Source organism: Diabrotica virgifera, chromosome 3 (assembly GCF_917563875.1).
Source record: "Diabrotica virgifera virgifera chromosome 3, PGI_DIABVI_V3a".
Lineage (NCBI taxonomy): Eukaryota > Metazoa > Arthropoda > Insecta > Coleoptera > Chrysomelidae > Diabrotica > Diabrotica virgifera.
This window is the reverse complement of record NC_065445.1, coordinates 19149575-19173993: the sequence shown is the minus strand read 5'-3', so window position 1 is coordinate 19173993 and position 24419 is coordinate 19149575.

The window sequence follows — 24419 nt, the reverse complement described above, 5'->3', positions numbered from 1 at the left end:
TTCACACCATTCCACGAGAGTATATCCAGTAGCTCGCTTGCGAGTTTTGCAAGAAGTTATCTGCTCCTGTATAAATAATGTGTATTTGTGAATTTATTTATTTAGCGTATGGCTCTATCACAGTTTTTGTATAAAAATAAAGATCACAATACATTAAAAAATAATAATAATTAATTTTTATAAACGAAAATTTAGTTGATAAATATATTGAATCGATTCATTGGTCGCCATTAAAAAATCGGACCAATTGCCACTGTACGATCTGATGGGGCATTCCTCCACCAAATGCTTAACCGTTTGTCTTTCAGCACCGCAATCGCAATTTGGAGAAGGTATTTTTCCCCATCTAAAAAGTGAGTCAGAGCACCTACCACAGTTGGTTCTAATTTCATTTAGTGTAGTCCAGATCCGTCTTGGTTGATTGAAGCCCTCTGGTTTGCTTGTAATACATGGCATATTTCGGATGTCAGGTGGAGCATTCTTCTCCCAATCTTCTTGCCAACGGTCGGTTATTTCGAAATTCCTTTCAATTAGTATCCTTGCAGAATCCAGAGGGTTTTTTCTTGAACGAAGCCTACTTATGTATCTGTCGTTAATATCAACGTGAGAGCGGAGTGCAGGATCGGCGTTAATTTTTCTATACTCCCTGACAAGAGCATGTTCTCGACGGATTTGTGAGGGGGCTATGTGGCTTAGTGTTGGTAGCCAATTGTGGCCTTGATTGTACCTGATATAATACGTAAAGTCTGGTTTAGTTGGGCATCAACACGTTTGGTGTGTGGGCTGTTGAGCCATACCGGTGCACAATACTCTGCAACTGGATACACGAGTGCCAGTGCTGTCGACCTAAGTGTATTCGCTGAGGAACCCCATGTGGCACCGCATAACTTTTGTATAATATTGTTTCGTGTTCTAAGTTTTGCTGTCGTCTTTGTAAGATGTTCTTTAAAGCTTAGCGTTCTATCGAGTGTCACACCTAAATATTTTGGGTATTTAGTATGATTGAGAAGTCTGTTTTCAAAGTGGATTTTTAATTGGTAATTAGTCAATCTGTTGTTTAAATGAAATCATGATACTTCCGTTTTGGAGGTATTGGGCTGTAATCTTCATTGTCGGAAATATCTCCCGAGGATAATCAGGTCGTTTGTTAGTATTTGCTCAGTAGTCTCCATTTCTTCATGGCTCGTAGCAAGTGCCCAGTCATCTGCATAACCGAACTTCTTTGATATGGTTTCAGGCATGTCTGCTATATAAAGGCTAAAGAGTAGAGGGGCCAGCACCGATCCTTGTGGAAGACCATTGTTCAGTTTCATTTGGGTACTGGTCTTATCGCCCATGATGACTTGAAAACTTCTATTGCAAAGCATTGTATTAATGACATCAGTAATCTTTCTGCATGGAATCGCTCGCATTAATTTATATATTACCCCTTGTCTCCACACGGTATCGTACGCTGCTGATAAATCGATGAAAACAGTAGATGTTTTTAGTTGTTTTTGAAAGCCTGTTTCTATGTAGTTAGTCAGTGCTAGGACTTGGTCTGTGCAGCTGCGGTTTGGTCGAAATCCTCCTTGTTTCACAGGTATATGTTGAAGTAGTGTTTGGCTAATTCTATTATATAGCATTCTTTCAAAAAGTTTGTAAACCATACTTAGAAGTGCAATTGGACAATAATTTTTTGGTAGATCGTTAGGTTTCCCTGGTTTTAAAATGGCGACGATTTTTGCTCTTTTTAGTTGATGAGGAACATTTCCCGTCTGAAGAATGTCTGAGAAGAATGTTGCAAGCCATTGTCTAGTAAATCTGCCACTGTGTTTTAAAAACTCAGCATGAATGCCATCAAAGCCTGTGACTTTTCCCGTTTTCATTTCATTAAGAGCTTCCGTGATTTCCTCACAGGTGAAAGGGTGGGAATACTCTGTTTCAAGTGGACACGTGGATTTTAAATTATTGAGGTCTTTTTTAACTTTAATTGTGTGTAAGCGATTTTGGGGTGCCCTTGAGGTAGACACTATATGTGATGCCACTTGGTTTGGAGTTATTAGATTGGTTGGGCGGTCGGGTGGGTTACTGCCTCCTAGTTTTCGAAGTAGTGACCAAGCTTGTCTACTCGAGTTTTTAAAATCTAGATTTTCAACTGTTTCAGTCCATTCCTCACGCCTAGCAGCATCAATGCTGTGAAGCAATTCGTCTGCAATTTCTTGCTTTCGAATTGCTTCATTGTATTTGTGAAGAATGTTTAAGTAACAGGCTGTCTGATATCGAGACGGAGCTTTCTGAATATATTGATTGACTTTAATAAATTAAATCTTCTTCTGCTTTAGGTGCCGTGTCTGTATTCAGACGTTGGCCGTCATCATGTTTACAATTTCCTGAAATCTCTCTCTATCGGCTGCTGCGCGAAATAATTCTTCTCTGTGCAGCTACAACATTGTCTAATATTACGCAGCCATGAAAGTTTCTTTCGACCAATCCATCTCTTTCCCTCCACTTTTCCTTGTAGTATAAGGCGAAGCAAATGGTATTTAGGTCCTGTAATTATATGGCCGAAGTATTTTGTTTTTCTCCTCTTTATGATGCTTATGAGCAGACGTTCTGAATTCAGCATTTGAAGAACATCTTCATTGAAAGTGTGCGAAACCCACGATATCTTTAGGATTCGTCGATAGCATAACAATTCGAATGCTTCTATTTTGTTTAGCATTGTGGTTTTTAACGTCCATGTCTCACAACCATACAATAGGATAGACCACATATAACATTTCAGCACCTTCTTTCTAATATTCATCGACAGGTTTCTGTTGCATAAAACTGGTCTCCAGGTCATAAAAGCCTTTCGTGATATTTCGATCCTAGTTATTATTTCTTCATCAGAGTCACAATTTACATTTAACCAACTGCCAAGGTACTTGAAATGATTTACCCGTACTAACTCCTCTCCATCAAGAGAAAGCTGACCTTGATCTATATTAATATTTCCAACTGCCATCCACTTTGTTTTTGATATGTTGATTTTAAGGCTTCTCCGATAACTTGTTTCACTGACTAGATTTAGTAGTGTCTGAAGATCTTGTAAATTTTCACCAAGAATGGCTGTATCGTCAGCGTATCTAATATTGTTGATTACTTCTCCGCCTAGCCTTACTCCCTCTTGTCTGTCATCCAAAGCCTCCCTAAAGATTTCTTCAGAGTACAGATTAAAAAGGCTGGGTGATCAAACACAACTTTGTCGTACTCCACGTTTTATCGGCAGTTTTTCAGTACGACTGTCTCCAATTTGGATAGAGGCTACTTGATTGTAATATAAGTATTTCAGCAGTCTTATATCGTAGTGGTCAAGTCCTGCTGCCTGCAGGCAATCGAAAATTGTATCATGTTGTACTCGGTCGAATGCCTTCTCGAAGTCGATGAAACAAACATAAACGTTATTTTTGTAATTCACAACTTTTTTGTAATAAAACGCGCATACAAAATAGTGCTTCTCTAGTTCCTAGACCATTTCTAAATTCAAATTGCTTATTACCCATTCTACTTTCGCACAGAAGGAATACTCAATTTTGTATAATACGTAAAAGTATCTTAAGTGTGTGACTCATCAAACTGATTAGTCTAAAACCGCTGCATTTGGTGGGCCTGCTTTTCTTTGGTAATGTTATAAACAGTGACTCCAACCAATCATCGGGTATTTTTCCTTCGTTCTAAATTTTGTTAGAGTAAGTAGTCAAGTAGCTAATGTTTTCCTCATCTAAAAGTTTAAGTAGCTCAACAGGGATTTGATCTGGTCCAGGTGCTTTATTGTCTTTGGCTTGTTGTATTGCTTTTATGACTTCTGACTTCAGTATACTGGGACCTCTGTCTAATTGGTTGTCACAGGTAGTATTTGGAGCATTTTCTCGAGAAGCATCGTCAAAAAGGTCACTGATGTGTCTCTCCCATTCTTTGCACTGTTGTTCGTGATCACTGATCACAAATTTTTCCGTCTGTGGTTTTAAGTACGTGAGCATTTTTCTGTTTTCTAATTCCGGAGGTATATTTAAGTTTCTTGTGGAGGTTGAAACTGTCATGCTTTTTTGGAGGCCTTCTATTTCTTTACATGAATTCTCGAGCCAGGATTCTTTGGCCTGTTAAATTTTTCTTTTTATGAGTTTGTTGATTTCACGGTATTTGATAATATTTTTATTTTTGTATTTTCGTCGAACTTCCATCAGGTCTAGAATTTCTTTGTTCATCCAGTCATTTTTTGCCAACATTGTAGGTGTTTTTAAAGATTCCCTTACGTCCTCTAAAATCGAGTTTTGAATATCGTACTAACATTCGTTAATAGTTCTGTTTTCGTTTGGTATATTTGATGTTCTGTGTATTTTACTATTTATCTGCTGTGATATATGTTTTCGCGCGTTTGGGTGTTTTTAAGGGGGTCGAGATATATCTTACTAGGCTTAGTTGGCTTTGTTAGTTTCTTTAATTTAATTTGTATTTTGGAGCAGATTAAATTATTATTTGAGTTTATGTCGGCGCGGGGGTAAGTTTTTACATCTTTAATATTGTTCCGAAATCGATGGTTTATTAGGATGTAGTCTATTTGATTCATTGATTCCGTACTATTCTACCTTGATGTCCGTCTTTAGGGGATTTCCACGTGTAGAGACGCCTTTCTGGAAGTTAAAACCAGATATTTGTAATGACGAAGTCATTTTCTATTCTTCCAAATTAAATCTACCGTAGGAAAAGCTAGTGAGGAAGTAGTTAAGAGCGACTTCAAGAGAAGTACAAACAAAGAACGAAGAGTGTTAGGCGATAGCAAAGGAGAAGAGGAAAACCAGACAACAATTATTAACAAATAATAGAGATCGTATAAACAGGAATATAGAATAACTCGAGGGAAACTTATAACCCCCTGTCAAAAGAAAAAGGGATACCATAATTTGAAATGAATTGAAATTAAAAGAGATAGAAGAAAAGTTCAAAAATAAAGAAGTGAAGTCTTTCTATCAAGAAATTAAGAAGATAGGAAACGGTTACCAAAGTCACTGTAGTTATATGGCAGACAAAGACGTAAGTTTATACAGTGATCAGTTAGAAATAATGGAAAAAGTAGTGGAAAAAGCATTTCGATGACTTATTAAATGGCGAGGCTGAGAACGAGGTAGTAGAAAACTGGGCAGTTGAAGAAGATGATATAGTTGAGGGGTAGCCTATAGAGAAGCCGGTGATGACAACAATACAGTCGAACCCGCTTATTAAAGTACCGGTTATAGGAATATCCCGGTTTATGGAATAAAAATTCGAGGTCCCGAGTCGTTTCCATTTACTCCTTAATAAATTCATCCGTTTATTGGAATATGATTTAGTAAAATAATACCGCTTAATAGAATATTTTTCTTGTCACCGAATAAATTTTTACGAACAATTTCCTAAAACTTTAAATTATGTCTGGTATTATGGATTGTCGACAAAGGCCTCGAAGGCCTATAGTGCTGTTTAATATATTTTTAGAGTTTGTCAAGTAATACATTTTATTACTTTATTACTTTGTTATGAGTACGAATTCAATCGTACGCCGACACAGGTCATAAAATAATTTCATTTGTCTACAAACTTCTTAACCATATTGCCACCCACTTGCCTGTTATAAAAATTTTTAGAAACAGCTAATCGGCCATCCTAACCGCTCGTAAGTAAGAAGTTTGCTGGAGGGTCAATCCAATGGAAATTTTTTCTAATTTTTATAATTTAGTGATAGTAGATATAATCGTGAAGGTATCTACAGTAAATAAGTAATCTTTACTCCTTATATTATTCTTGTTAGCTTAATATGGAATACTTGTAATCCCAGCAAACGATGTTTGTTGTTAATTGAATTTTACTACAAATAATTTTTTAAAACTAGTGGCTAGTGTACCTAACTACATTTCAATTCACAAAACTTCAAGTTACACTGTCTGTCTCGTACTGTCATTAGTCAGAAACGCTTTCACACCTGTCATATCGCACCTTGAAAACCATATGGTAATATCTGCAATTTTTTCATAAAATGACCTTTGAATGCAGTCTAATAGGAAAAAAATCTATTTTTTAATGCTATATAGCAACGTCTGCAAAAAATTTTAAGTTCGGCACCAGAAAGATACATCCCTACGGCTTTTGTCAAAAATCGATTCTTCTTTTTATACCATCAGGCATTATCTGCAGTAGTTGATGCTCTACGGTTCTAAAATTGGAACAAAACCTCAGATCTATATGGCAATATGTGCAAAATGTGACCCACGCTCGTAAAATGAAAGCAAGATCTACTACGGAAACATCCTTTGAATGCAACAAAACATAGAGTGCTGCATAGAGATTTCATTGCAACACTGGAAATAAGCGACAAGACTATAACAAATTGATATACAACGTCGTACTGCAGATGGGTTTATCCCAAAAGAAAAGCGAAGAACCCATAAGAATGGAAAAAGAATCAACGAGGTCTTGAAACAATACATAATGATTTACATCGAGTCCATTCCTAGAGTAGAATCTCACTACCTAAGGAAACAAACTACCAGATAATTCGTCAGCGATGACAAAACTCTTGCTGTTATTCATCGCGATTATATAAAATGTTGCAAAAAAAAAGGTTTGGTGTTCGGAAATTACGCTACGATGATGACCATATTTCACACGGAATTTAATATAGACATCCTTAAGCCCAAAAATACTTTTGCTTGCTGTGAGAAAGTTACAGAAATTAACTAGATAAATCGACATTAGAAACAGCCTATAATACTCACCGTCAAGAAGTGGAACTCAATAGGAAAGAGCAATAAATGACTTAAAATCTGCAAAATCCAACACTTGCATCACTGCTTGTTTTGATTTACAATCATTACTACCGACGCCTTCAGGCGAAGTCTCTTTATTTTATTACAAAAGGAGATTATCAACATTTAATTTCACAATTTTTTACTTGACCACAAATGCAGGACACTTCTGTTTTTGGTTCGAGCGAATAGCTAATCGTGATTCAAATGAAATAGCGTTGTTGTGCAAAATAAGAACAAGTGTATTGTCTACCTTTATCAATCTGCAGTACAGAAATTAAACATACCTAAAATTACCCACAAATTTTTGATAACGTGTCACTCCCAAAATACGGTAGATAACGCGCATTCTTTGATTGAGAAACAAAAAAAGGCTTTAAAATATGAAATTTACGTGCCTGCGCAATGGTTCACAGTAGTTCAAACAGCAAAAAAAAACAGGTGAACTTTATAAAATTAATGAAATGAGTACATCGGATATATTGGATTTTAAAAAACGATGTAAGGAAATGGGGAACAATTATAACATTGACGAAGAAGGAAATCAGGTCGTCTGGCATGACATAAGATGAGCTAGGTGGAGAAGACACTTAAACCTAAGTTTCAGGTTAAGGCAAGCTTCAAGGATACAGAGTTCAGAACCATTAATATAAGGCAAAGACAACGAGGGATGGTGGCTAATATGGAACTAAGTAAAGCATATTCGCATCCACCAGGAATATGCAATTTAAAAAAAAACAAGATGTAGACTCTCACTATGTAAGGCTAATGTTATTCAAGAGCACTATCATAGGTTTTATGCAGATTTACACGTGACCAATGCAACAATAGAAACCGAACAGACAGATTATAATATGCAAGACTTTGATTAAGTGTTAACACTAAAAATTTGTAATAAATAAGTACAATCTTAAATAAAAAAAAGAATGTGTGTGTACTTTGTACGCACGTAAGAAGTTATACTTCTATTATATAATTTTAACGAAGTAATTGTATTCTATTTAAATATTAAACTAACTTTCTTATCTACCACTTTCAAAAAATTTTTATTAAAACAACTAAAAAAAAAATGAATCGTAGAGGATTGGAACCCGGGACGTTTCGAACTCTGACCGAACGCTCAACAACTAGACCACCGCGGTCATGTGATTGACACGTACGTTTCGGATATAATTATGAGTGCAGCTGATCTCACTACTACCAACTTTGTTAAATTTCGAAACAGTAATGTCACTTTTATTTAATAATGGTACGGTAAACAATCCTCATTTTTTAATATGTTATTCCTTACAAAATACCTTTAATTTAAGCACAAATAATTAAAAATCGTAAATTTGGGTCAAAAGTTATTAACTTTTTAAGAATTCCCATAAGAGCCCATGTTAAAACTTAACTTTGACCCTTAATAGTAATTAAACGGCACGGTAAAACATTTTTTAAAAAATCAAGTCTTAGTTTTTTGAAGTAAACTATAACATACTAAAATTTCATGCAAATCCTTAATTATTTGCCGAAGGTGTAGAACGTCATTAAACTTGTGATATTTTGAAAATTGATCAAATTATTTTAATTTTGAATTGAAATGATTTAAGTGCACTTTACATCAACAATAAATTGAACAAGAAAATGACAAAGTTATTCGAGGCCAAATTTGACGAGTACAAAATGTATGGTTTGTAAAAGAAAATGAAGGAATTTGATGAAATAGAACAATTGGATATGTTTTATTTTGTCAAATTTCTTTATTTTCTTTTTATTCACGGCAAAATTGGATGTAGAATTGTGTTTTGTATAAGCCAAATTTGACCTTGAATAACTTGTTGTCAATTTCTTATTCAATTATTGTTGATGTAAAGTGGACTTTAGAATTGAAAAAAAATACAACAAAACATATAGTAAGAAAACAATATATTAGGTGAATATTGATGGCAATCAAATTATATAAATAAAAGTATTACATTATTACATACTATGTATTTTGGCAGATCAAACAGGTAGGTTTATACCCATGATACATTAACAATTATTACGTACCTGTTGCTTTTAAAAACTATTTAAAAGTCACTACAACATTATAAACTGTTTTGTTTCTGTCCTCACAACAATAAAACTAATATATTATACATTTGTTTACCTTTACCTTTTCCTCCAAACCACAGCTGTCCTACAGCTGCCATATTGGATAATTTTTGACATGTCATTTGAACATCCAATCAGAACAAAGTTATAATGCGCGTATGCGCCTGGGTGATGCGTATGCGCCTGGTTTTAACATATAAAAATTCACCCTCATCGCGCGTAAAGAAGTATAACTTCAAAAACTGTTATTTTATATGAATTTTTACTGTATCATATGCAAAAATTGATATATTTTTTTAAAACCATATGGCCGTATGTGCTAAAATACCTATTTCCTGGGGGAAATTTTACGTACTTCTTAATTCATATAAAAATATGCAAAATTAAAGACAATTGTGCCAAATACCAGGTTTGCAGCTTAATTTTTGGAATTACAGTAAATAAAATTAACTTTACAAAAACTTAAAATGCTCATAACTCAATATTATGATTTTTGCAGTTACTGCTCTGTGGTTTTCAAGGTGCGATATGTAATCAGTTGGCTTTCACCTTTCTCCTTGTGAAGACAGAGAAATCGACTCAATCACCCACATGCTTCGTGGAATAGTCATATGATGCTTTGAAATATCTCTCTAAATTTCATCCATCGCCAGGATTTAATATACAACATGTCAATGTAAGAGTTTTAGTCGACATTTGTTTTAACCCATTTGGTGGCTTAGCATGTAGAGCCTAGAGTATAACCTAATTTTTTATCTTGGTCAACCTTTAATTTTTTACTTTTGTCTTCACTAATTATGGTTATACCTATTTTAGGCTTAGAACACTCTCTTTAGAGCGAAAACGTTCTGTTTTTTAATGTAGTCCTTTATTGGGGTTTTCAAATAAATATACCTTTTACACAGAAGATTTATTTCTTAAATTTTTGTAATTAATGGTATACAGCCAGCTACAGGAAAAATTTTTCCTTATGGATTTCTTCTTTTACTCTTACGTTGCAGGTTGTATGCTTTAATGTCATCGCCACTAGGTTCTTTAGCTTCGTAAGTATTTCAAATTCTTCCACAAATAACTTCCACATTTTTTATCTCTTGACAGAGTCGCCCGCCTTTTTAAAATCTATGAATAATACTATTGCCGGGATCTTGTATTCATAGCAGCTAGTCAGTACCTCTTTCATTATGAATATCTGATCAATTGTTCTCATAAGAGACTCATAATTCATTCAAAAATAGAGGGTATGAGAATCGTAGGAAGGAGACGCGTTTCCTGGTTGAAAAACCTGAGAGAATGGATTGGTTGTAGCTCAAGACAACTGTTCAGAGCAGCTGCTTCGAAAGTCAAAATAGCCATGATGATGTAACCATATGATGCCAGAGCGAAGCGATGGTCCGGTCGACCAAGAGACGACCGTAGGAGCATCCGTGTTGGCGTATAGCACCGCTGGGGGAAATCGAAGGAGTAGTGGCATCGAGAGCATAGTTAAGGCGAGCCAGGAGAATGAGAGAGTCAGTCGTTGCTAGCGTGTTGAACTAGCAATAGCTCGACAGCTGTTGCTAGCGTGTTGAACTAGCAATAGCTCGATTGGCAAAGATGCACCGTATCGCGAGGTGGAACTGTGCCTAGGCAGACGCCACCGTGGTGAAGTGAAGTCTTGTCGTGACCGTTATCGCGTGGGCGGTAGTAGCGAGGAAAGAGTGACTGCGTGTCGCCGTGCCGCATTGAATAGACCAGGAAGGATCTGTTTTTGGGTGGATGTGAGAGGTGAGATTCGGATTTTTCCGGATAAAGTTAGGTGATAACTTCGTTAATAATAATTGACTTATGCTCCTTCTCAGTTATGCCCAAAACATTAATAAAAAGAATAAAATATTTAAAAATTTCAAAAAATTTCGTTTTTTTTTTTCTACTTTCTTTGCTTATAACTTTAAAAGGGTTCATTTTGGAACAAAGTTGTATAGGAATAAAGCAAAGATAATTAAATTTTTGTATCAGATACGATTGGTTAAAAATGCCTTAATTTAACACCCTTGCTGCAAAATAGCAATAAATATAAAATAGGGGTGCAAAACAAGCCTGTCTTTATTCAATGTTTTTCCATCACTTAGGTTACACTTGAAACCTTCCTAATTCGCTTAGAAAAATTTGTAATATGCTAAAACCGTTCATCAAATTTCATTAAAATTGACTTACTAGATTTTGCATAACAATTTTGCAATCTAAACGTTTTTAAAAAATTAAAGTTTTTTAAAATCTTGCACAACAAAAACTAGAACATACAAAGTTTTTTACATATAAAGAAGCACTCCACCTATCTAATGCACTTTACAGAATTGAAATCGGATTATTTAAGCAGCCTCAGCAATGTTTTAAATTTAAAAATATTTTTTGGCTTTTAAACAAATTAGTCCTCTGTCCAGGACGGGGACTTACCCAAGTTTTTTATGTATTTTGACCCGTAGAACACGAATTTTTTGGGTAACAGTTGATCCGGATGTCGATAAGATTGTTATAAACAAAGAACTTAAAGAAATATATAACATCGATTTTTCGCAAAATAAAACATTTTTTTTTTGTATTTCTTGGGTAATTCTAAGCAAAAAATGTTTTTACAAGATTTTCGTAGAATGCATAGATTTCGAGATAAACGCGGTGGAACATTCAAAAAATCGAAAAATTGCCACTTTTGAACGAGAATAACTTTTGATTAAAAAATAAAATAGCAACTCTGCTAACAGAATTTGAAAGGTTAAGTCAAATTATACCGTTTTTAATTATTTGCATTGCTAAAAATTAATTTTTTTAGCCAACTTCTAAATGGTCTACTTTTTGTTCAGAAAGATTTTAAAAATTTTGGACTTTTTTAAAAACATTTTTATTACAAATTTATTATGCAAAATCTGTTAGGTCGATTTTAATGAAATTTGGTAGACAATTTAAGTAAGTTGTAAGAATTTTCCAAGCGAATTACTAAGGTTCTAAGTGCCACCAAAGTGGTTAAGAAACATTGAATAACAACAGGCGTATTTTGCCCCCTTATTTTATATTTATTGCTATATTACAGAAAAGGTAATACCTGACATTTTTGACCAGTCGTATATCATACAAAATTCAATTATCTTTATTTTATTTCTCTACGACTTTGTTCCAAACCGAACTGTTTTAAAGTTATAAGCAAATAAATCAGAAAAAATCGATGATTTTCGAAATTTTTAAATATTTTAATTTTTTTATTAATGTTCCAGATATATTTGAGAAGAAGCAGTCAATTATTATTACTGAAGGTGTCACCTAACTTTATCTGTAAAAATCCGAATGGCACCTCACACATCCAAAAATACACGTTTTTTTACAGATTAGTCCTGGGCCCGGATTACGTACACTCGATACGCATCGTATCCGCCATGTTTTCCCATAAGGCGCTACAGTAAAACATGGCGGATACGATGCGTATCGAGTGTACGTAATCCGGGCCGTCTAATGCGGTATCTCCGGATCGGAATAAATGGCTATGTTGATTTAACGTAGCGAGGTTGTTATTGTATTATATTGTATTGTTTATCGTATCATTTTAATATTACTATTATCATCTATTATGTTCCAATAACTGTAATAAAGTTTAATATTGTTTTTCCTTTGCAGAAGAAGGAATTATATTTGATTTTATTTGTTTTAAACTGTATATAATTATCTTAAATATATTTACTTTGTTTTTAACTTGTGTTTTACTGAGTCCGTCGTCCTGAAAGAGCTACTCGTTACAATGATTGCCAACCTTTGTCGCGCCGATGACACTTAAAAAAGAAGAATCTTATGGCCATGTTTTATAAAAATGTCCTAGGTCTTATCTTAACAACCTGTTGGGCATTCAAACAATAAAAAAATTTGCGGAATGATAAAATGCAATTTTCTAACTAAACTTCCGGGAAAGTAGTGGTTCTCTTTGTTACCATTCCACTGGAATATATCCAGTAGCTCGTTTCCAAGTTTTGCAAGAAGTTATCTGCTCCTGTATAAATAATGTGTTTTTGTGAAGAAAGTTTAAGTAACAGGCTGTCTGAGATCGAGACGGAGCTTTCTGAATATATTGATTGACTTTAAATTACCTTTGTATCTGAAATAGAAAATTGAGACTGTGCTCTGCAGTCTAGCGGATGATAAAACTGTATTATTAAAGTTTCCAACCTAGGGAAAAGTTGTTCTTTGTATGTTGATGATTTCAGAGAGTTGCATTTCGAATAATGTCGGTAATTGAATCCTTGGATATACCGATTTTATGAGAGAAAATAGGAATGTTTAGAGAATCGGGAGAAAACACAAACTACTTGTTATGTAAATATTGAAATAAATGTAATTTTATGCGAACGGAGCCTCTGCTCGACTTGGATGTTATGTTGTGAACAGATAAAAATAAATTATGACATAGATTTATTTTCCTCTTCTGTAAATAATACAATCTGGAGCGTTCTAATTAAGAATATACAAGGTGAGCAGAACCTCTTATTTTCTTTTATTACAGCTAAACTAGGTGAAACGGCTAAACTAAGGAATACACAAAAAATGTTCTCTTGGGAATTAGACGAAACTTAAAATTTCAACATGACGGAACATCATCGGAGTACAAAACATTTTATACGAGTGCTAAATAATAACTGACAGTTGGAATAGATACGGTGGTACTGTGGAATGACCACCAAAATCTCCAGGGCTAACTCCACTAGACGATTTTTTGGGTACATATATATGTTATAGTCAAAGCCCGAATTTCAGGCACTTCTAGGTTTGACTAGGCAATCCTCAGGTCTGACTGACGGTCTTAGTCAAAGCTCGAATTAAATTACAGTTTCGGCCTTTGACTATTTCGACCTAGGAGAGAATAAGTTGGTCAGGCAAAGGTCGAAATTTAATTTTATGAAATCGGAGTTTGACTAGTTAGCTATTAAAATGTAGTAATTTGTTATATTAGGTTTAATAAAACGTCATTTTTTAATTTTAATGTTTACTATTTTTATATTGTCGTAATTCAAATAAAAAAAAATTTGTGTTTATTCTGACATGTTGAGGCATTATGGCATTTAGAGTTGCACAATACGTTAGACTTTTTACACTTACATAATTTTGAAGAGCATTTCTTATTGCAATAGCATTTTATAAAGCCGTGTCCTCCAAATTTAGAATATTTTGTACTAATTTCTCTTAGAGACAGCTTAACGTCTGGAACATCTTCGAAATTTATAAAATTCTCTTTGCATTCTCTTATATTTGATTTTTGAAAAAAGTGTGTTTTTCACTTAATTTTTTTGATAGCAATAGCCTGGGCATAAAGACCTTAAATCGCGTTTTCTTTATTTATTTTAATCTTTTCTGTCTGTACAACGCATGCATGTAACTTTTCTTTCAAAACCTTCATGGTATGCACTAAGTGTGCTGTCAGCGCACACGACATGTACCACCTGATTACTAATTATGAACGTATGTGCGTCAGAGCTCTCTTTTTGGCAAATACAACAAACCACATCTTTTTTTTATGTAATTATGTTTACTTACAATCTACATCATTAAAAGAGTATTAAGTAAATTTGTTTCATGTTTTTGGGCATGAAGAAGAGGCTTCCAATGATATCTCATCTTATTTAAAATAGGTCCTGAGGCCAGGTTCTATCTAGTCTCCTTGTGGCAGGGCCATTATGGAATAATTCCCTTACTAACTCGTCATGGTGAATGGTACGCTCGTTTTGTGATTCCGAGGCTCGATGGATTTCTTCTCTGATAAAAGGTATATTTAAGTCTTCGTGAAGTGTTTGATTAGTTACGTACCATGGTGCATCTACTATTGATCTTAGAACTTTAGACTGAAATCGTTGGATGATATTCAGTGATGTTGACTTTGCACAGCCCCAGAGGTGTAGTCCGTAGTACCAAATAGGTTTGAGTATTGCTTTGTACAGAAGAATTTTATTTTGAATATTTAGTTTTGATCTGCGTCCAAGGAGCCAATACATTTGCTGGAATTTCAAGTCTAGTTGACTTCGTTTGGTCTGAATATGTTTTTCCAAGTAAGACGTTGGTCAAGATGGTGGCCAAGGTATTTAGCGTCTGTTACTGTTGGTATTCGTACATTTTCCATTCTTACAGGTGGGCATGTGTTGTTGCGGTTGGTAAAAAACCACATCTGAAGAAATAATCTGAATTGTTTGCCAATTATTTTCTTCGTCTCCTAGTGACGACGGTCCAGGGGCTTCGTTAGTATTATGGTGGTCCTTCCATCGGTTTGTCCATCTGTTTGTTCTAAAATAAAATTCATACACTCAGTCAAACTAAATGACGTTTAAATAATTATTAAACTCCGTTCGCTCAACTTAGACGCATTTTGACAGATTCAGAGTAGGAAACGTACAACACAAAATTTCCTACCTCACAATATTAACAGCTCAAATAAAGTTTCATTAAAAGAAGAAGAATGATTGAAAATATGGAAATATTTTGGGTATCATACAAGATAAAACAATTGAAGGTCTATATATAGTTGGTACGAAATACGGAACAATTAACACACTTTTTTCAAGAAATCAAATAAGAGAATACAAAGAGAATTTTCTTAATTTCGAAGATGTTCTAGACGTTAAGATGTCTTTAAGAGAAATTAGTTTAAAAGATTGTAAATTTGGATGACAAGGCTTTATAAAATGCTTCTGCAATAAGAATAAGAAATGCTCTTCAAAATTATGTAAGTGTAAAAGGTCTAACGTATTGTGCCACTATAACGGCCATAATGCCTCGAAATATGAGAATAACAATAAACACTAATTTTTGAAGTGAAAACTACTTTTTAGCGACGTTGTCCGATTTTTGGATAGGGGAAAAAGCATTGAATTCGCGACCGTCATCTTTAGGGACGTTGTGCGATTTTTGGATAGGGGAAAAACATTGAATTGGCGACCGTCATCGCGACCGTCATCGCGACCGTCATTGCGACCGTCATCGCTTATGCTATATATTATGTGTATATATTATATAAATTGTGCAGAGGTATTTAAATTTAAAATAAATGTCAAACTTATTTTAGGATGGGGAAAAGGATTGATTTCGCAACAATCATCGCTTCGACGAAATAAATTTTGTACATATATAGGTATATTATGTGTAAGTATATATAAATTGTATACAAGTATTTAAATTTAAAATAAATGTGAAACCTATTTTAGGATGGGGAAAAAAGTTTTATTTCGCGACCGTCATCTCTTCGGCGAAATAAATTTTGTACGTATCAATGTTATGTGTCATCATCATCATCATCATCACTGGCTCGACAACCCTTTCTGGGTCTTGGCCTGTTCCAGGATTCTTCTCCATTCTGATCTGTTCCGTGTTTTTTTTTCCAGTTTTTTATTTTTAAGGTTAATATATCATTTTCTATTTGTTCTAAATATCTCAGCTTCGGTCTTCCTCTTGTTCTTTTTCGTACTGGCATCTGTTTGAATATTTTGTTTGGTATTTCGCCTTCTTCCATTTTTTCTACATGTCCTATCCAACGCAGCCGTCCTATTTTAATGAATGTTATGATATCCGGATCCTATATTATGTGTATGTATACATAAATTGTATAAAAGTATTTAAATTTAAAATAAATGTAAAACTTATTTGTGGATGGGGAAAAAGAATTTATTTCGCGACCGTCATCTCTTCAGCGAAATAAATTGTGTACGTATATTATTATAATGTACGTATAATAAATCGATAAATCGATTCTATCCATTGCGGCGAATTTTGTAGTATCAGTCATAGGCGTCGGTTTTGGGTAGGACAACGGTTATTTTATCACATATATTTTTTGTCTTTAACTTTTAGGCATTTTTGACTCTGTATTATTAAATTGTAAGGTATTCTAGTACTAAAAGTTACTCTTGTTTTAAGTCTGTAGAACACACCGTTGTCGAGAAAAACCGATTTGAAAATTTTTCCTTTTTTGAATTTGAAAAAAAAATTGAAAGAAATTTTCAAAAAAAAAACCACGTATTTCACCAACTTAAACTAAGAGTAACTTTTAGTACTAGAATAGCTCATAATTTAATAATCTAGTGCCAAAAATGATTAAAAAATAAAGACAAAAACGTTATGCGATAAAATAACGGTGCACCTCCACAAAATTCACAATTAATAAAATCGATTTATTGAATATAAATAAACGTACCAGTTTTCGTTTTTCTAAATAATTGTTTTTTGAATTTTTTTTTTGAAATTTAAAAAACGAAAAATTTTCAAATCGATTTTTCTAGAAAACTGTGTATCCTATCTTCTTAAAGCAAGAGTACCTTTTAGTACTAGAATATAACGTATAATAGAACGTATAAATTTCACTGTCAGAGCACAAGACAAAAGGTTTCTACGAGAAACAACCTTCTCCGGAAACTTGTAGGGATCAAGTGGGGTGCAAACCCCCAGGTCTTAAAGTCAACAGCAAGCAAGCAAGCATTATGATTAAACCCGACCCGTGAGACTTGTTCACCCTTTATTAATTACGTTCGGGTGTAACAATTCATTGGAGCGAGTTGTTTTAACCCGTGTCTCTGACAGGAGTCACTCCACCTCGCTCCAATGCTCCAGGCCATCCCTTTCCCCCCTATAGCACGCTGATGCGCGATGGGGGCACAACTATCAGCCAAATGCTCTTCACGTTAAAATCCTGGGTAATAAGATTTTAATGTGGTGTCCTAATCGGTTTGAAAACTAGGCCAGCGTGAAGCGCTTTGAGCCTTTAACTACTTGTGATTTGTCCGCGGTTCTGTTTTTGCTTGCTTGGGTCCCAGACTTAAGGTCTGGTCCCAAATGTATTTACTAATAAGTGCTATCTATTTTTGTTTACCTTTGTTTTCGTCTCCTTTGCTGTCGTTGTTTCTTTATAGAGTTACGAACTATCGTCTTTTGTTGTTCTGTATACTTATTCCACTATTTGCTGCTTTGGTCTCTTGTGTTTCCATCGGTGGAAAGCGTCGTACCCTAGCATCTCACGCAGTATGGGGCTCGGATGGTTTTCTAATTCTGGGAATTTTATCCTAGCTCTTTCTGTCATGGTGTCTATGACTCTTACTTGTTGCAGGTCTCTGAAGAGGAATCTCTCTGCAACGTATCTAGGTACGTCTACTGCTTCCCTTAGGCTGTTGTTGTGTGCCGCTTGTATCTTCTTTTTTGCTGATTTGCATACTTGCCCCCATGCGAGAGATGCATATGTCAATATCGGGATTATTATGCTGTTTATTAGTCTAAGCTTTGTCTTTGTTTTTAGCTTGCTTTTTCTGCCCGTTAGACCTCTTATTGACGCTTTTGCGGCGTTTGTTTTTCTTATCGTGTCTTCTACGTGTTTTTGGAATGTTAATCCTTTGTCCATTATTACGCCTAGATATTTTGCGTTGTCTTTCCACTCGATGGGGTTTTCTTGCAGTGTTAGTCGTTCGTCTGGCAGTTTTCTTCTTTTCTTGAACATTACCGCTTGTGTTTTTTCTGCATTGATGGCGATTTTCCATTTTAGGCACCATTCTTCAATGTCTTGTAGAGCTGTTTGTAGGTTGTTCACCGTTACTTCTATATTTCGGTGTTTGGCCGCTATTGCTGTGTCGTCTGCATAAAGGCTTAACATTGTACCAGGTGTTCTTGGTATGTCTGCGGTGTATATAGAGTACAGTAGAGGCGACAGGACTGCTCCTTGTGGCACCCCAGCTTCTGGTGTTCCGAGTTCTGATAAGACTTGTCCTATCCGAACTCTGAACCTCCGTCCACGTAGGTACGATTGGATCAGTCTCGTTATCGCCTCACCGTATCCGTACTCTCGCATTTTGTATATTAGGCCCTTATGCCACACTCTGTCAAAAGCTTTGCTAACGTCCAGGAAAGCTGCACTTGTGTATTGTTTGTCGTTGAATCCAGCTGCTATGTAAAGTCAACAGCTGAGGCCTTATGTTTCTTAACAGGAGAATATGCTTGTCCCGTCTGGGGTAGATCTAGACACGCCCAAAAAGTCACCACGGCGTTAAATGAAACATGTAGAATAATTACCGGTTGTATGAAGCCTACCCCTCTACCATTACTGTACCGGGCAGCTGGATTCGCATCACCAGACAACCGTAGATGCGCCTCACAATATGTGGAGAAGTTCAGGCAAACTTTCGATGAAAGGCACCAATTATACGGGTTTGACGAACCGCCAGGAATCAGCCGACTTAAATCAAGGAAAAGGTTTATGAGAAATGTCAGCGTTGAGCCACCCGAACTGTTCCCCCTACATCCAGAACGACCTAATGGAATGAACCTGGACTGGAGAACCTGGCGGACACTTAACCGAATTCGCACAGGTGTTGTCCCTGTAAAACAGAACCTTATTAAATGGGGCATCAAGACAGATAACGAAGCACTTTGTGAATGTGGGGAAATACAAAGCATGGAGCATCTGACAGTATGCAGACTTTGCCCATCACAGTGCACCCTCGATGATTTATGACTCGCAAATACAAAGGGTGTAGACGTAGCCCGATATTGGGCAGAAAAACTGTAGTCGGATCCAGACACGAAGAAGTAAAAAGTAAAGTAATAGAATACCTCACAATTGAATAATCCAGAGTTAAAAATGCTTAAAAATTAAAGACAAAAAAGTTATGCGGTAAAATAACTGTTGCCCTACCCAAAACGGATGCCTATGACCGGTACTATAAATTCGCAATGGATGAAATCGATTTATCTCTGGAATATAAATACGCGTACCAATTTTTGTTTTTCTAAGTAAAAGCGTTATGGGGATATTTAAAAAAAGCTAATTACAAGACACCATCTTCAAAGAGCTCTAGCTCCATTAGGAAGTATTTTCGGACTAGGTGAATTGACTTAAATTGTCTTAAAATTATCTGAGGAAACTCCTATCTTCGTTTGTCGGTAGGGTTTCTGGACACACTGTATAATACGTCTTTTTCCAGAATATTCTATTCAAAAATAAAACTCTTAATAAATAACTCATACAGAAGTAAAAACTTCAAATTGTATTTAAAAAGTCATCCAAATGGGTTGCAAAACTTTTCTTTCTAATTCAGAACATCTTCAGTGTCTAGAATGAAGTATTTCCACGTTAGATTAAAGCAAAATGTTAAAATTGTGACTGTTAGAAAGAAGAAACATGTGGGAATACTTTCATTCTGCAGAGTAGTTTGAAACTAGCACACTATTTAAAATGGTAACCCCATAATGGTTTACATATTATATATTAATAGAATATTTTGACTACAAGTCGATGTTGTTAGATATAATAGAATACATGCCTAAAGGGCAACATGCTTCCCTGCCCGAAAATGCTAGGTACTTGCCAGTTCAATGGGCACAGACCAACTGAGAAAATAGGAAATAGACATTCAATATGACAAGAGTGACATGCATGACATGACAAGGTAAAACCAATTTTTGGTTAAAGCTTAAAAAGTGTGGTTTGATTTTGGATTTTTAATAAAATGTAAAGGTTGTTAATAAAAATCTGAAAATGCAAATTTAAATTATTTAAATATTATAATCTATTGTAAAGTCTCAATTAGCAACTCTCTATTCCAGAAAAACTTATGGATTTTATAGATTAAATGTACATAGGTCTATTTCATGGTTCAAAATGTGACGTCATCGATTGTGAAATGACAAGATGAAAGTTAAATTTAGTTAAATAAAATGAAATATACTACATGCTAATATATGGGGATTTCCCGTTGATTTTATCTTAATAAATACTTTGTTTTCCAGTTTCTCTCTTCCCAACAATGATTACAGACTAAAATGCTTTCGAATAATATTCACCAATATAGTCTTATTATTAAATAAGAGAAAGGTAATTACTTATGTTCAATTTCATTATATTCGTATCGAGATCTATGTGATGTTTCAGTAATCACCAAAAAGCCGCACTGTTCCATACAAAATGTCGAAATACACACTAGAAAATTAATGAAGTTCTTTGAGCAGGAGCTTGCAATAATTCTTACAATTAATTTTCTTACCGCTCTTACGTCAAGTCAATGTTAATCTATATGTTCAAGCTGTTAAGCTGTAAATTAAAATATATACCATAATATTTCAAAGAAGTATTCTAGTGCTTGGAAATGACGTTTCGGTTTGGAGCACGGGAAAATTAGAAGTAAGTAATAGGCTTGTGGCATTTATGAAGTGTCGAACGAGGTAATTGTTTATCAAGAACGTTTTGTACCTTGATGTGTTTAATAAAAGCGAGAAGAGGGTGTTTAGAGCTATATTCGGGACAACAATAAACAACTTTGCGAAGTGTCACTTTCTGCTGTTATACAATTGAGTTATACAGGTCTAAGAATTCTTGAACCGTATACTGTTTAATATTAAAGAAAAACTTTACACACTATTTTAACAGCAGTATTAGTGTTTCGAAATATTTGTTAATGAACATTGTACAGAAAATACTACACAGTAAAAACAAAATAATTTATTTTGTAGAAGAGAAAGCCTAAATAATGAGAAGGATTCTTGAGAGATTCTTGGGGCAGAGAGAGAGAGAGAGAGAGAGAGAGAGAGAGGGGAGGGGGGGAATGAGTAAGTACAATGAATTATCACCAAGCCGAAGACATAGACTTTATCGAAAAATTTGAAGAAACAGAACTCACATCACCAAGAGAAATGATATGTACTGTTATGATCTGCTTTCTCTTACTTTTATATTAATTAGTATTTATTTAATTAACTATTCAATTGTCGCAAATCATACATAAAAAAATTAAGAAAAATTTCAGGGTGCCTTTTTGTCATAAAAAAATAACTAAATTATCTTAGGTTATACTTATCATTTCTCGTAGCTTCAGTATCTCTTAGTTGATCCTTATGGGGATAAAATAGGAAAAGGAAATAAATAAAAATACCGTAAATAAGCACATATAAATACCTTTATTATCAAAAGCAATGCTCTGAAAATTTATCAATTAAATTCTGTGGGCATAACTGTCCAAATGAAACTTTTACCTAACTAATTCAAACTAATTTACTAATTCAAACAAATATTTATCGCTTTGTTCTTGATACCATTAATAAAACAAGCTAAACAAACCAATTTAGGTATTCGCAAAACTACTTATATGTACTTCCTATTAAATTTTTTGAAATGTTGGAATCTTAATTCATATGCTCTTACGCAAAAAAATTAACTTCTGATTATAAAGGAAATCTATCACATAAGTTATTGACTAATCTTTTTTATTCACACACAATGATGTCTCCTCTTGACCCAACCAGCTTTTCTGTTGATTATGTTAGGCTACCAATCAAAGCCATCTCCGTTCTCAGCATCAATCCAGCAGCATACCAGCAACTATTTCTCCAAAACACGAGCCAGGCCTCTCTTGACCAGTACTCGTTCAATAATCTCCAAAACTCTCTCCTCTCTTTCTCACAATAGTAATCTCCTGAGCCCCAAGTATCTTTTTTACTTGGTGTCACAAATAATTTTAATAACTCTAGTTCTTGTAACTTACTCTCTTGGACTTTACAGAATCAAAGAGGTATTTCTTCTCAATTTTATTTGTCTCTCGTTCCACTTTTCAGCTACTCTTCACTATCAAACAACCACTAGTACTTGCTTCTGAACTACTCACGAAAACTTTTGACTGCTCTTCTCGGATGCCGGTCACATAATAAGATCCTTTTCCAAACTGTCTTAACATTCAAACTTCTCTCTCCCCATTCCAAATTGCCAAGCCAATCAGAAACATTTCTCTCTCCACATTCCTCTTTTTTCATTCGAAAAACCCATGCATTCTTTCAACAAATACTTCTACTCATCATAATTACTTTTCGGGAACTCTACAAATATTCTTGGGCTTAAACAAAAGGACTTAAAATTCCAAATTTCTCTACCTTATTTTTCTAAAAACTAATTATTACAATTACCTGTGGATTTTGCCTTTCCCGCAACAAAACAATCTTTTTAAAATTATAATCCGAAATAAATTGTCTTTTCACTTCACTTTATTCACAAATGTCTTTAATTCTTCCGGGATAAACTCATTAAGGAAAAACCCACTACGTAAAAGCTACCTTCTAATAAATAGTTACAAATCAATATACAAATTTATGTGCCCGCGTTATATAAAAAAAAAACTAAAATTTTTATTCTATCTTTGATTGATAAAATGATACACAATAGTACATGTACAACTGTTGTGGTACTATGATAATACAACTAGACGAAAATACAAATCCCATCCCCATTAAGAGAGGCGTGAGACAAGGAGACTGTAACAAAATAGAAACTTCTGTTGGAGTGAATGTAAAGAGAGTGATAAACTCCAACAGAAGTAGAAAAAGAAAATATATGTAAGCTAGTGGAACAAAAATGTGTGGCTTCTACTTTGAGAAGCCGAAGTAATGAAAATACTAAGAAAAAGCTGAAGTAAGAAAATGCTACTCTGCAGTAGTATTATGTAGGGGGAAAATGATAAGATGTAGAAATAGATGGACTGATAATAAAAGTATGAATAGACAGAGGCAAACTGAATAGAGTTAGCTAGCAAGAGATGCAAGAGAACGACAACTTGACACTCAAGGGTAGATACGGCCAATTTTGCATGCCTGTCGAAGACGGTAGCTCTAAGTAGATAGTAATAATGACTAAGAAGGGAAATATTAAGATAAGAATAATGTACTGAAAGGGATAAATATGAATAATTGCAAAAGAAGAACAAATTGAATAAACCCAATAAATCATGGGCGCCAAGAAAATGATCTTCGATCATTCTCCCGGGTATCTTACACTGCTGTCAAATATATTAACTCAGTAAATATAAATATAAGGAAATAAGAATAAATGATATACAAAATAAGTAAATATTTATTAAAAATAGCTACTAGATATTTGACAAACTCTGAGTTAAACAGTGCATATACTGTCACTCTAACAGGACAAAAGTTATCGTTAAACAAGTTATATTCAAGATAATAACAATGATGTTACCTGTCACAAAATTAAAATACCTCTTACTTACATATAGGACACAACTCACATGAGACCCTTTACCAAATGGTTATAGTACGCTTGCTACGTACAACTAAATTAAAACCCGAAAAATATGACTAATACTATAAAAACAGCAGGCACAAGCCTGACTTACGCCTCAAAGTTATAGAAATGAAGTTAATATAAATACTTAAACGACGACCTGAATTAACCGAACAAATGGAAAAAAGCGAATAAATAATAAAATAAAATATCTGGGAAACAAGCAACTCATATTACAACCTAAATTTAATTACATCAACCAATCAAAGCAATAATAAAGTGTAAAAACCTAATTTTCTAGGCTTATTTCTTGTGCACAAGAACTTACCGTATATACAATAGGTTTGTTCGTAGTACGATCCAATCGATCAGGAACCGTTGCCAACCATCAGACGCATGCGCAGTTAACAGTTAGCGCTGCGCAATTAACAGTTCGAGTTCATAGACTACGAACGCGCTTGCGTCTGACCGTTGGCAACGGTTGCTGATCGTTCTACGAA